Genomic DNA, 13223 nt, shown 5'->3' with positions numbered 1-13223 from the left:
ATTACATTTTTTTGTGTTTTATTTTTCTAACTAGTTTATTAAGTTTAAATTTTTCTAACTAGTTTATTAATCATTATTAAAATTATTACTTATATAAAACATTGTAGTTTTTTTTTATTTTTCATGCTAAGAGTGCATTTTTAAACCCATTTGTTTTTAATGTTTATAATAAACTGTCAAAAATGATATTAATAATTGCTATTGTTATCATTTTAATTATTAGTAATCCTTCTTTTCAAGTATAAAATGATAATAAAAAGAAAATTAATTTTGATTGATTTGACATTCAACCTGAAATACAAGATAAATGTATTTATTCAGCACCAATGAACATGTTTGACCTCACAACACAAAGGATTTGTAACCATGATTGATTTACTTCCCCTAGCATTTCATATGACACATAAATAATCAGACAATTAAAAAATAATACACTTCTGATGCATCCTTAAAGCTTTATTCCCATGAGATTTTACCAGATCAAATGTAGATATCAAATATCCGCATTGGCCTTATTAATGTAAATAAAGTAATATGTAGATCACCATCATGACGGATCACGGCTTTCATTCAGTCAGCTTATGTAAACCCACTCATTCAACGTAATGAAAGAGCGTAATAAAATATACATACAGCCCTGCTCGCTCCCTCTCTATATATTACCGCCATGTGCGATCAGATCTGATGTTAATTACATTTAAACAGAACAAGGCTCATTTTGATTTGAGTTTTAAAGTAACTCCTCAGTCCTTCTACCTGTCACTGCTTGCACATCACACACTAATGCTTTATTAAGAGCGTCTGCTGGGAGCCCGAGCCCGTTTTAGTACATTGGGCTCAATGTAAGACTAATTAAAAAGTGTATTTTTACATTATTAATTTCTGAGTTTCACACTTAATGAATGTGAAATGACAGGCCTCCTATTTTTATATGTACACGCTGAGGACGGAGCGGCCGCTGGGAATACTGATACGCAGGTTTTGGAGAAAACATCGGGCTCTCCTCTGGAGTCCGGCGGCTCAAAACAAACTCCACAAAAAGCCTTTTATCACAATGAAACGCTCAAATTATTTGACCTCCGAGTCCTTGGTGTTGGGACTTTGGCAAAAGACTCTTGTGATGCAGCAATCTTGATTTTTCATGCTTGATTCTGTAGTAAATTGGCCAATATTAATACAAATTCCATTTTTCTCATATTTATTTATTTAGTTAGAAACAAGAATGTTTTAAAATATATAAAAAAGCATTTAAAGAAGCACTATAATTTTGTTTACTTATTTGTAATTATTTTATATTTGTGATTACATTAGAAATTAAATGGTTATTAATTTTAGACATTTAAAGATTCTACATTCAATTTATAGTTAGGGTTAAACATAATAGGCATAATAATTCTCCATTTATTTGTCAAATTATTTGATGTCCCAGTCCTTGCTGTTGGGACTTTGTCAAAAGACTTTTGTGATGCAGCAATCTTGATTTTTCATGCTTGATTCTGTACAAATTTTCATTTTTCTCCCTAATATATATTTATTGAGCTAGAAACCAGAGTGTTTTAACATACAAGTACATAAAAAAGCTATATTTCCAGCTAAGTGAGTACATGAATAAGGTCTAAAAACAATTGGGGTTGTGTTAAGTCCATTGTTGTTATTATTATTATTATTATAAATAATATTAATATTATTATTATATATGGACAATATTAATATTATTTGTATTATTATTATATTAATATTATTAGTTATTAGTTATTGTTTTAACATTATTAGATTATTAGACATTATTATTATTATTATTATTATTATTATTATTATTATTATTACATTAATATTATTAGATTATTAGAAATTATTGTATTAACATTATTAGACATTATTATTATTACATTAACATTATTAGATTATTAGACATTATTATTATTATTACTACTACTACATTAACATTATTAGATTATTAGATATTATTATTATTATTATTACATTAACATTATTTGATTATTAGACATTATTATTATTATTATTATTACTTTAACATTATTAGATCATTAGACATTATTATTATTATTACATTAACATTATTTGATTATTAGACAATATTATTATTACTTTAACATTATTAGATTATTAGACATTATTATTATTATTATTATTATTATTACATTAACATTATTTGATTATTAGACATTATTATTATTACTTTAACATTATTAGAATATTAGACATTATTATTATTATTACTTTAACATTATTAGATCATTAGACATTATTATTATTATTATTATTATTATTATTACCTTAACATTATTTGGTTATTAGACATTATTATTATTACTTTAACATTATTAGAATATTATACATTATTATTATAATTTTTATTATTATTATTATTATTATTATTATAACATTTAAATTATAGATTATTAGACATTATTATTACATTAACATTATTAGATTATTAGACATGATTATTATTATTATACTATCATTATAAGATTTAAAATCTGGAGTTGAAATGTTATATAGACTATCCTTTTGAAATGATGCTGCATTAAAACACCTGTTAAACTAAAACTAAAACAGTAGATGGGCCCTTTCACTCTTTTTCCAGTACATGTTGCAGAAAACGTCAGAAATTGCATTAATTTTTGTATAAAAGTGCTGTAAACAAAGCAGCTATGCTGGTAATTAATATGCATTAAACAGTAGACAGCCTAAACAAAAAGCAAATTTAATTTTAATAAATATTTAAAACTTCTTTCTCATACATTTATCTACAGTATCTAGCTAGAAACAAGAATGTTTTAAGACATGAGTACATGAATAAGGTCTAACTAATGCTGGGTTGTGTTAAACCCATGCTGGGTCAAATATGGTCTGGTAATAGATTGTAAATTAGATTGTATAATTTAATCTGAAGTTGAACAGCTGTTCAAAAAAAACAAAAACAGTAGACAGGCTAGATAAAAAGAGAAAATTCACAGCAGAAATCGCATAGTTTCTTTTGTATAAAAGTGCTGTAAACAAAGCAGCTGTACTGGTATTTATTGTGCATTAAAACGGCTGTTAAAATAAAACAAAAACAGTAGACGGCCTAAATAAAAAGCTCATTTTATTTTAATACATGATATATTGTTTTCTCATTTATTAATAACTAACGAGCTAAATGAGTACATGAATCAAGAATAAATTAATTTGGGGTTGTGTTCAGCCCATGCTGGGTCAAAAATAAACTATTATGCGACTGTTTCGTTTCAAATCTGAAGTTGAAATGTAATGATCATAGTATATAGCTTTTGGAAATTATGCGGCATTAAAACAGCTGTTAAAATAAAACAAAAACAGCGAACTGGCTAAATAAAAAGAGAAAATTCAATCTTTTTCTAGTACAGTATGTAGATCTTCTAAAACAGCAGGAATCCTATTGTTTATATCTATAAAAGTGCTGTAAACAAAGCAGCTGTATTCAATATGCATTAAAGCTGTTGAAATAAAACAAAAAAGTAGACAGGCTAAATAAAAAAGCTAATAAAATTTTAATACAGATTTCCTTTTTTCCTCATATATTTATTGATTTACTTAGAAACAAGAATGTTTTAACTTGCGTAAGAATTTTTATTGTAAAAAGGTCTTAAAATAAAAATGGTGGCTTGTGTTAAGCCCATGCAGAGTTAAATATGGACTATTATTAGAGTGTAAATGTAGTAAATGAAATGTAATAATCAGTCTGCTTTTGGAATTGATGTTGCATTAAAACAGTAGACTGGCTAAATTAAAAAATAAATAAATAAAGTAAATTAACTCTTTTTCCAGTACCCGGTGCTTCTTTACAGCAGGAGTCACATAGTTTCTTTGTATAAAAGTGCTGTAAACTAAGCAGCTGTGCTGGTATTTGATGCGCATTATACAGAGATACAAAAGTAAAATACCATCTGAACTTTTCTGACAACAATGGGCTCCTTTTACATATATTTTAATCAAACATCTCCATTAAGTATTTAAAGTCCACAAGAAATAGAAGTTGCTGCAGACTTTTATGTCAGTATGATGATGCAGTTCCAACTGAGTAGGGGCTGGGGATTGTTCTCAACTTTCAGTCACAGCAAACTAATGGTTGAAGGGACGTGGCTAAGCATATTTTGTCAAACTGACATCATCCGAGAAGGACTGCCATTACTGATTTGAAGCAAATGGTCAGATTAAATGATCAGAGATTACCAAAACAACAACCAAAACAGATTAGTCACACTCACACCTTGAGACTAACAACCCGGCAAGCATTTTTGTGTCTGAAACAGGTCTAATAGACATTAATTTGTGATGCCAGTCAAAATCGTATAGATCACTAAGAATAGCCCAAAACTAGACTAGTCATCAAATCAACTTGAATGACTACACATGCGAAGTCTGTCCAATCTGTGTATATTTTTGATGATTAGCCTAGTTTTTTTCTAATTTAGGTTTAGATAGTCAATTTAGCCTCATGTTAGACGTCTATTAGTTGTTTATCAAACATAAAATTGTTTGGTGGGAATGTGCGCTAGCAAAATAAACATTGTACATTTTGATTTCATGTGAACTCCTTTTCTTTCAGTGCTTTAGGAACAGTGAGCTGCCCTGTCCAGAAGCCTGTATATTTTGGTGAGTTTTCAGATACAACCAAATAATACACACACACAGAACAACAGGTGCACAAGTGTATTGAATGAAGCATTTATAGAGCACATTAAGAGCTAATGTATACTCTAGATTTAGATAGAGATGTCCACTGACGAAATGAACAAAGATCCAGCTCATTTATCAAACGTTTTTGAAACCTAAAACTCCAAACAATCACTAAATGAAAATGTACATTCACAAAAGTCTTATCCATTCTGTCTAAAGTTGGAAACATGATTAAATTAGCGGATGTATATAATTGGCAAAGGTCATAATTTGTTACATTTGTTCAATTTATTTGAGAATATCTTGTGTTGTGTTGTTGTTGTTTTTTTTCATGTGTGGCTTTTGCTTTCAGAATAGCGTGTTATACTCTGTTTGCATACTTTCATAGTAGAATGATTGAGATGCAGTAGGTCTGGAACAAAGATCGGCTGAATTAAAACCAAAAAAGACATCTGTAATACAATCATTAATACTAAAAGAGCTTAAAATGTGAGTGTGTTAGCCTGGACTTGGGCTACTCTAATAGGAGATGTTTGACGAAGACCGTGTTTTTATCCTCCTGCTGAGAGAGAGAGAGAGAGAGACTAGAGAATCTCTCTGTAGAATAAATGTAATCAAGTGTGCGGAGATCGTTTTGCCAAAACACTGCATCTCCAAACACACATTTTCCATCTTCACTACCGAAAGGCTTTGTTCAGGAGAGACGGAGAATTGATTCAGAATTTCAAAATCCCAAAGCTGGAAGCGAGAGAACAGACTGACAACAATACGAGCCTGTGCACTGTGGTTTGAAGCATTATGGTGGCATTTTGATTGTGAAAAGCTTGGTTTTTCATGCCTTTCCTTCTTTGTTTTTGAACCTTTTATCTTCTTTGGAAGATTGTAACCTTCTGGAAGCTGTAGGTTAAATCAGTCAGCAGCTTTTGTTGTTGTTGCTTAATGAACATATTATTAACATTAAATATTCCCCCCCTCTGGGAAATTTTATGAATGGATTTCAATGGTAAATACATTTCATTATTATCATAAGTTTTTTTTTATAATAAGGAAAATTCATATTTAAGGTCTCTCTTTTTCCTCTTTGTTTTGGAACTCTGAATTAAGCAGTGGCTCAGTGGTTAGCATTGTCGCCTCACAGGGAGAAGGTCACTGGTTCAAGTCCCGGCTGGGTCAGTTGGCATTTCTGTGTGGAGTTTGCATGTTCTCTCCAAACACATGCGCTATAGGAGAATTGAATAAATTGGACATAGTGTATGAGTGTGTATGGATGTTTTCCAGTACTGGGATGCAGATGGAAGGGCATCCGCTGTGAAAAACAAATGCTGGAGTTCATTCTGCTGTGGCGACCTGATGAATAAAGGGACTAAGCTGAAGGAAAATTAATAAATCAATAAATATATAGAAATGAATAATAGTATTGTCTTAAAATATCTAATTTGAATGTTATATTTTTATTTTGACCTTAAAGCAACACAAAGCAATACAAAAAGCAACAACAACCATAAAGACGAACAGAACAACAACAAAAAAGATTTTAAAGTCTTTGTTACATCAGTTCCTCCAGTTTTATAGATTAACAATGTCACACATATAGTTCTATGCCAGTGGGCACAGACAGTCGAAAACAATGAAAGGATCATACCTTTAAACTGTTTTCCTGGACATTTGACAGATAATTAAAAAAGGGTTTTTAGGTGGCTTCAAAACCAGCAATGCTGTCAGAAAGATTGTGTCTTAGTCTCTCTAAATGTAAAAGTGCTAGAGGGTTGAAAAAAAGTGGAGCAAAAAGTGGTTTTGATTATAATATATACAGTGCTCAGCAAAGTACAAGTACACCCCTCACACACATCTTTTCAATTCATATTTTTAATAGGAAGCTTTACAGTATTATATTTGTGCATGTAGGACTTAAGCTGTTAAATAATCTCCATGTTTATTGCACAAAACAATGATGGAATCTTGAATCTTGAGGATCCAGAATGATTGCCTTATTTTGTGTATTTGATGCTTGATACTGTACTTGATTTTTGTTTTTCTGTTCACTTCTATTCATTGGATACCTCAAATTAAAGAGACTGCAGGGGAGGGGGCGGGGGCAGTTGAATTGATAAATTTCATTATATTGTTTTTTACAGCCTGTATCTTTTGTTAATTATATATATATATATATATATATATATATATATATATATATATATATATATATATATATATATATATATATATATATATATATATATATATATATAACATGTTTATTTTATAACGTATTAATGCTATAAAAACTAATAAATACAAAATTTAAAAAGACAAAAAATCTATTTTTCACAGCTAAATGCATTGATTTTTATAGTCTTTATAGTGTTTATTTTGTGAAATTGGTAACAATAAAAGAGGATTCTATTGGTATTGTAAATGTACATTTGTATATATTGTAGAACATATGTATTTAATAACATAAACAATGGATGAATGACAACATCTTTGTTGTTTAATAGTTGTTCATTGTTAGTTAATGAATGTTAACAAACTGAACTTTGGATTTTAATAATAGATTAGTAAATGTTTAATTATGATTAATAGATGTACAACATTGTTCATAATTCATTAAAGTAAATATATTTAAGCAAAAAATTTAATAACAGTAACATGATTTTTGTGTGTTCAAAATGTTTACAAAATAATAAGTATTAAATATTAACTTGAACAATTATACATACAAACATTAACTAGATTATTATTAATATAAATAATTACATTTATTATTATTGTTACTAGTAGTAGTAGTATTAGTAGTAGTAATAGTAGTATTATTGTTAGTAGTAGTATTAGTTATATTAGTATTAATAGCAGTAGTAATAGTAGTAGTATTGTTAGTATTAGTACTATTAGTTATAGTATTATTATAGTAGTAGTAGTAGTATTAGTAGTAATAGCAGTAGTTTTAGTTTTATTATTATTAGTAGTAGTGGGGGAATTAATATTAGTAATAGTAATGGTAGTAGTATGTTTAGTAGTAGTAGTGTTAGTATTATTATTAGTAGTATTATTAGTATTATTAGTAATAGTAGTAGAATTAGTAATATTAGTGGTAGTATTTTTAGTATTATTATTAGTTTTAGTATTATTATTAGTAGTAGTTTTAGTAGTAGTATTGCTAGTAATAGTAATATTAGTAATATTATTAGTAGTTTTACTAGTAATATAATAATAATAATAATTATTATTATTATTAGTAGTAGTAGTACTATTACTATTATTATTAGTAGTAGTATTAGCATTATTGTTGTTATTAGTAGTTTTAGTAGTAATATTAGTAATAATATTAGTAGTAGTTTTAGTATTATTATTAGTAGTATTGTTTGTAGTACTAGTATTATTATTAGTATTATTATTATTAGTGGTAGTAGTAGTATTGTTAGTAATAGTAGTTTTAGTAGTATTAATAGTAGTATTAGTAGTTTTACTAGTATTATTAGTATACTAATAATAATTGTTATTGTTAGTAGTAGTAGTAGTATTATTATTATTGTTAGTAGTAGTATTAGTATTAATAGTATTGTTAATAGTAGTAGTAATAGTAGTTTTAGTATTATTAGTAGTGGTATTGTTAGTAGTATTAGTATTATTATTAGTAGTAGTAGTAGTAGTAGAATTAGTAGTAGTATTAGTAGTAGTATTGTTATTATTATTAGTAGTAGTAATAGTATTACAATTAGTATCATTATTTCTTTATTTTAAATATTATAAATGATATTCTACACAACAGCTAAATGCTGACTTTGATCATCAAAATATCTGAGTATAAAATCATGAAAAGATCGATTATATTTGGAATTGGCACAGGCAGTAACTGAGTGAAATCTGTGACTTTCTGCTTGGGTGATTTTGCCGGATTTTCCAGATGTGTGTTTTGTTTCGCCCAAATTTATTTATTTTATTGAAAGGTTTTTTTGCTGACCTCTGACCTCCAGTGTGGAGTGTCTGTCAGTGCGCTGTTCTTTCTGGTGTAAATATTAGCCGAGCGCTGGACTCTGAACTGCAGTGACTGGAGTCTCTCCAACACAAGCGCAGCAGTCTGTGTGTGTGCCGTTTATTTTCATACACCGTTAATTTGTCAACAGCCCTTCCTGTCCATCTGACACACACACATTGCAGAAAACTCTCCTCAACATATTCACTGGCAAATTACACGTGTTGCTGCTGTAATTATTGCTGGAGATATTTGCGATGATGTGTGTGTGTGTGTGTGAGGGGGTGTGTTTTCTCCTCTCTGCTGCTGCTGCTCAAGTGTTTTGATGGATGCAAAGGAATTTCATGTATCAATATTGGGCTTGTCAAACAGTCCATTATGTTGGAGCTGAGGCACAGAAATCTATCAGAAATGGTCCGAGGGCAATAAACGTTTTCCAGCAGCCCATCGCTTCACACAAATCAGCCCTGAGATGCAAACGGCCGTCTATTTATTAAATCGCCCTCAGAGGAGTTTACACTTGTGCACAGAGCAGCAAAAGGCAATACACACGCACATACACACAAATACATACATGTACACACTTACATATACACATTTACTGTACATGCATATGCGCAAACTTATATGCACACATACACACAAACAAATACATGTACACACATATTTACTGTACACGCATATGCACACACACACACTTATATGCATACATACACACAAATACATGTACACAGAATTACTGTACACACATATGCGAGCACACACACACATGCATACATACATGCATGCATACACATAAATACATGTACACACTCGCACAAACACATATGCTGTACATGCATGCATACACACACATTCAAATGTACACACACACACACACACATACATGTACACACTTACACAGACACATTTACTGTACACACAAGCACACAAACACATGCATGTGTACACACACACACACACACATTATACATTCACACACACACACACACACACACGTATAAATACACACACTCACACACACACAAACATTTACTGTTCACACATGCACAGACACTCACATGCACACACACACACTCATACAAACAAACACATGCATGCGCACACACAAACCTGCATGTACTGTACATACACACTCATTTACAAACAAATGCATGTTCACACACAAATCTGCATGTACACACACACACGCACTCATATACAAACAAAAGCATATGTACACACACACACAAACATTTACTGTACACACATGCACACTCACATGCATACATACACACACACACAAATACGATCACACACATTTACTGTACACATACACACACACTTACAGTACATGCATAAATGCAAATACATGTACACACACACAAACACATTTACTGTACACATATGCACACAAGTGCATGCATACACATACACACACACACACACACACTCATACAAACACATGCATGCACACACACAAACCTGCATGTACACACACACTCATTTACAAACAAATGCATGTTCACACACAAATCTGCATGTATACACACACACATACACACACACACAAATACATGCACACTCAAACATCCACACAGACATGCATGTAAAAAAATAAATAAATAAAATACACATATAATAACACACACATCCACTTACACACACACACACACACACACACACACAGGGGGGGTTCCGGCATTGCTCTTTGGACCCGGGTTTATGAGAATAGACTGTGCCAGCTTCAGTGGTGTGTGTGTGTGCTCTTATCACTTCTCATTAGTGGATCATTGGGAGCGTCGTTCTCTGCCAGCCGTTAATCAATGTGTTTTGTGACTCTGTTAGGGCAGCTGTACGGAGATATTGTGCCTCTAGGGTTAATTCAGGAATAAACCGCTCCGGCCAGGTCTCAGCCTCCGCAGTGTCTGGAAATGAGCCCCATACATATGCATTCACACTTGCATAAATTGGGATTGATGTCATCAGAGAAGTGGGGCTTTTTTTTTTTAAGGTACTGCCATCGTCCGCGGTCAGTGTTTCTTTTATTTTTTTGCTGTGAGTTGTTGTAAATTATGCAGACTGACAGGCGCAGTGAGGAAGGGATTATTCCTGAATAAGTTCAAACACCTCACTGTTTTTTTTTCTCTTGCTTTTTAGGTTTAACAGAGGAGAAATAGACTGATGGGAAGACAGAGAGAAGAAAGTAATGGTCAGTTTTTTGTAATGGTCATGTGTTTTGAAAGATATTATAATATGCTTTAATATTATATATAACTTATTAGTGATGGAATCATACTTGGAATTAATAAAACAGATATATTTAGTGTTCTTGATATATGAGGAAGATAGATAGATAGATAGATAGATAGATAGATAGATAGATAGATAGATAGATAGATAGATAGATAGATAGATAGATAGATAGATAGATAGATAGATAGATAGATAGATGGCATGAATCTTATTTTAAATAAACAACATTGCTTTTATAAAATCTTAAATATGCGTTATAATTATAATTGTACAGTTTAAAATATTGCATTTGATTTTATAACATAATTACAGGCTGTCCACTGAGTCTTAGAGTAAATGCCTTAAAGTAAATGCCTTAAAAAGGCTTAAATTCACTGAAATATTATGTTGTAGGTATTACATTATTTTAATCAAGTCTTAATTCTCCCATGTCCAAGTAAACCTATCCTATCAGGCCGACACCAGACAATTGCTTTATATTTAAGATTTTATTGCAAAGAGATACAATTCAAAACGGCTGTTAGACATGTTTACCGGACATTCTCCAAATTAAATTACCTAATCAGGGAATGAAAACTAAAGCAACACATCCCTTGACATGATCTTCCATTAACACAAAAACTATTTACCAAAGTAACCAGCCCATTGAAAAAAATCCTTAGTGTTTAGCTCTGTAAAAGTCTAACATTTCATTCATAAGGGTCTTAAAAAAGTCTTAAGTTTGACCTGAAGAAACTCTGAATTACTCACAATACCGTTTAAATTTAAAATATACTAAATTATTTCACAATATATCAAACTACTTTAAACAATTTGGATTTTTATATTTATTTGTGATAGAATTTACATAGATTTTATTTTCTATTATTAAAAAAATATACATATTTGTATTTTTTATTTATCTATATCTAGCCGTTAACCAATGTGTTTTGTGACTCTGTTAGGGCAGCTGTACAGAGGTATTGTGCCTCTAGGGGTAATTCTGGAATCTATAGATATATAGCATCTATATTAGTTATTATCCATTCATCTATACTTTTTCAAACTGTTCTTTCTGTCTGTCTGTCTGTCTTTCTGTCTGTCTGTCTGTCTGTCTGTCTATCTATCTATCTAGCTATCTATCTATCCATCCATCTTCCTCATATTTCAACAATGACAAATATGTTTTATAAATTCCAAGAATTGTACTATCACTTATAATAAGTTGTATATAATATTAAATCATGTTAACTTAAAATTATAACAATATAAAACTAAATCCGCTATATGATTTTAAATTATGACCATTTCCCCATCTAATAAATAATTAAGATTGCATAATTGTTTGGTGTAGATATAACTCTATAACTATATATATTGTATAACTATAACTGACTATGTAGAAATGAATTGTTCTAGTAGTATGAATGTGAACTTCCATGTTTAAGAGGCAGCTTTTAAACGTCTCCAAAAAAAAAAAAAACCTGGTGTTCTGGCATTCAGGAAACCCTTGTGGCAGCAGGGATTTCCTGCGAGCGGATCGGGAGGACGGCAGCCCATATTGCACCACAGGAAGATGTGTGCCCGACTCCAGCAGCAGAGGTCAAGGTGAGGGTCAGATTTACAGCAGCCCGTTCCCAGCCTTCATCCACGTCCTGCGGAAATCAGCCATAAAGACGCCGTTTTCATCTCTCAAGGTTCTGTCATAAACCCGCAGCGTTCGCCCGCTTTTTTTTGAGAGTAAAAAAGAATGACGAATACATATAAAACCGTGCAACAATATCCTACTGTAGTCCTTTCATCTCGAGTTAACCTTTCCGACACGGACCACCCCATTGTTTCACGCAGGCAAAAACACTGCTGCTTCACGCTACCGTCAGCTCGCAGATATTACTGACTTTTTAATATCTTGGTCTAATGCATAAAGAAAACATACAAAATATACTTTAAAGTCTTTCTTAAATACTTTATCAGCTTATCATTGTAGAATTTAAGTATAATACATGTTTTTAAAGCTGGCTTTCTTTAAAGGAGCTTTTTTACTCTTGCATTGAGCCAGAAATCTCCACTTTAGCAGATTTACACCAAACTTTTGTTCTACATTTTGTTCATTTCTGTGCTCTGAAGGTTTTTACAGAGTGTTATGTTCATACATAATTTGACTTTTTATTATTATTATTATTTTTATTATTATTTTAAAATCATTTTACAATTTAACAAACAGCACAATTGACAAAAGAATATTCAGCATTAAGTAGCATCAGAGTATACAAATATACATCATGTACATAAAGGGTTCATAAAGGGTCTATAAAAATATTCCAGGTTTCTAAAAATATGTGTTTTGTTTTTAAGCTTTATGTTAAATATT

The 13223-nt window shown here is 30.7% G+C and overlaps 1 protein-coding gene and 1 long non-coding RNA gene across 12 annotated transcripts in view; one reads left to right on the top strand and one right to left on the bottom strand.

Annotated features, from left to right (window-relative positions):
• Nucleotides 1-13223, bottom strand: part of LOC141376869 (uncharacterized) — a 601238-nt gene that overhangs the window by 27684 nt on the left and 560331 nt on the right. The window lies entirely within an intron of this gene.
• The window catches only part of LOC137496776 (uncharacterized), a 77097-nt gene that overhangs the window by 48851 nt on the left and 15023 nt on the right, over nucleotides 1-13223 (top strand). For 5 of the 11 annotated variants that reach the window (XR_015504657.1, XR_015504656.1, XR_015504652.1 and 2 more), the window contains exons 7-9: nucleotides 4595-4641; nucleotides 10778-10829; nucleotides 12356-12460. This is a non-coding gene — a long non-coding RNA (uncharacterized LOC137496776). Of the gene's footprint in view, nucleotides 1-4594; nucleotides 4642-10465; nucleotides 10676-10777; nucleotides 10830-12355; nucleotides 12461-13223 lie in introns of all 11 variants that reach the window. The other 6 variants (XR_015504655.1, XR_015504658.1, XR_015504660.1 and 3 more) reach the window with 3 other exon arrangements.

This window comes from Danio rerio, chromosome 12, assembly GCF_052040795.2.
Source record: "Danio rerio strain M-AB ecotype USA chromosome 12, GRCz13ab, whole genome shotgun sequence".
Classification (NCBI taxonomy): domain Eukaryota; kingdom Metazoa; phylum Chordata; class Actinopteri; order Cypriniformes; family Danionidae; genus Danio; species Danio rerio.
The sequence above is the reverse complement of the archived record's forward strand: the minus strand, read 5'-3'. Positions and strand labels throughout refer to the sequence as shown.